The following is a 2,389-nucleotide window of genomic DNA, read 5'->3' on the forward strand; positions in this document are numbered from 1 at the left end:
TTTTCTCCTCATTTTTCTTTTCTTTTTCTTATTTTTTATTTCTCTTTCCTCTCCCCTTCTTTTCTTTTCCTCCCTTCTCTCCTTATCCGATCGGCACCTCCCTCCCCACCTTATCCGCCCAGCCCTCCTCCTCCGCCCCTCCAGCGCCACCCCGCCATCCCTGGATCCCTCCGCCACCATGGCACCGCACCGGACCTCCTCCTCCGCCTATCCGCCGTGATGGCGCCGCACCGGACCTCCTCTGCCGCCACCACCTAGCCGCCCCGACCCTCCTCCTCCACCACCCCGCCGCCACCTAGCCGCATCGGACCTGCTCCTTCGCGTCGCCAGCCCCAGCCCTCCTCCTCCGCCACTCCGCCGCCACCCCGCCGGCCCCTTCTTTTCTTTTTCCCCTTCTCTCTCCTCCTCCGTCCGCCGTTGGACCAGTGCTCCGCCCCGCCACCAGGTAAGCGCTGAGGTTAGCGATGGAATTGGTCTCGTTCCGACAGGGAGAAGCCACGATAAGCCACTATTTTTGGCTTCTCGCGCGGGGAGGAACGCACTCAGCGCATTTTGCGGGGCTTCCACCCAGCTTTTGCTTGCGAGCTGTTTTGACAGTGCCTGTTTGGCACGGCTTCATCAAAAGCCGCTCGAGAAGCCAGCGGATGAGCCGTGCCAAAGGGGCCCTCTGAGCACTTTGATTACAATATGTATAGTTTAATTGAAATCTTTCTCTTCAAATAATCGAGACAGATTCAATTGTCAATAGTTAGAGGGACGGAAGCTAGCACTGTGTGAGGCTTGTAGCCTGCCATTAATTACCTCCTCCCATGCTCCATATCCCTGCAGGAAGTCATGACTTGCTGAAAAGCAGAAGAGGTTAAATATAAGAGCGAGCAAGGATGAACTCTGGCAGGAAGTTTGGCGGTGGGCGCCCACCAACAGGAACTCCTTCCCTTGCATTGTCTTCAGTTGTGATTGCTGTCTCACTCCTCGCTGGTGCCTCCATCATTAGCTGCTGATTTCTATCCTTCTCACTGGTTGTCATGCACACCAGCTGTTCGATGAGAACCCGCTAATTTTTTTTTCCTTCTTAATTTCTGCTTCTGTAGACTATTCAACCCATGGAGAGTGTGAATAGTGGCAGTGACAACAACCAGAAGAGCTGAGTACAAACATCACGTGCTGGAAGCTGAACATGGGAACCCTGGTTTCAGAGGTTGATTCTTTTTGTCTTTTAGTATGTATTGTTGAGAGATGATACTGAAATTACATACTTTGTTCAGACAGAAAGATAGCATGAGTCTGAATTACTGTTTGTGCTTCTGAATTTTGATGGCTTCCCTCGTATTTGTGGCATGGAAAAGAAAGATGTGAGAAGTTTTAATGTTTGCACCTTCCTCTTGGTTTAACATAGCCATGGGGTTATTCAGTTTTTCAATTTCATATCAACTATAAATGTTGGTTGCCGTCCCAAGCCTGAACATGAAGTAGGGATACCTTGGATAACTGTGCATAGCTAACAAAAGAAATTTGGCATGAGAAATTCAGCTAGAAGGCAATTAAATACAACTGCATGGTAAGTTTAAGTTCTACGACCTGTTAATTTGAACCATCGCTAGACATGAAGCTCATGACTACCAGAACCAAATCAGCTTTTCTTTTTACACACGAGTCTTTATGATATTATCCCTGAATGCCTTCCTTCAACTGTTAATACAGGATGAAGCACATTCTAGCCATCCGAATTCAGTATCTGACTTCTTTTTGTCTGAAGCGACATATGTTGCATCATGTGTGTTTTCTTCCACAGCTCTATTTCTGATTGTCGCAATCTCTTCCTAATTGCGGTCATGTTCAAATCTAGTGTTCAGCTAGGTGTAAAAAAAACTTGAAACCGAGTACTCATGTTCATTCATGTTCATGCTCATTTATAACAATAGGTACCATTTGCATTCATGTTCATGCTCATATATAAAAAAAAGGTACAAAATATCAAACCTGATTCTATTGGTTTAGATGTTTTCTATTTGAACATTTTTCTCTCTCAAAATGCTGATACCCAACCCAATAGAAAACAGCTTCTGTATTTCAACGTCTTTGCTAATCTATTAATGTCTTAACTTTTGTTATCTCGTGATAATTGCTTGGAATTGCATATATGAAAAGAATAGCATTTAGACCTTCACGGTTCAATAGACTGAAAAATGGAGTTGCATCGCAAGAAGATTACTAGAAACACAGGCGCGGCAAAGCCGCGCCCTTGTCTTAGCTAAGTGGCCCATGGATCCTCCAAATCGGCTGCTAACCCTTTTTTTGTGCCGGGAGCCCAGGAGTTGTAACTAAAGGTAGACCTTATAGTGTTAGGCCTATTTTTCCTTAAATCTAATAATGTACTGCTGGAGATAGT

The 2,389-nt window shown here is 45.8% G+C and overlaps 1 long non-coding RNA gene across 1 annotated transcript; it reads left to right on the forward strand.

The window, feature by feature from the left end:
• The first annotated feature begins 836 nt into the window (after positions 1–836).
• On the forward strand, positions 837–1,309 carry LOC117840985 (uncharacterized). Its single transcript, XR_004637135.2, has 2 exons — positions 837–978; positions 1,092–1,309. It is a non-coding gene; the product is annotated as an uncharacterized lncRNA (long non-coding RNA).
• Positions 1,310–2,389: the final 1,080 nt, after the last annotated feature.

The sequence above is a fragment of the Setaria viridis genome, chromosome 9 (genome assembly GCF_005286985.2).
Source record: "Setaria viridis chromosome 9, Setaria_viridis_v4.0, whole genome shotgun sequence".
In the NCBI taxonomy this organism is placed as follows: Eukaryota; Viridiplantae; Streptophyta; class Magnoliopsida; order Poales; family Poaceae; genus Setaria; species Setaria viridis.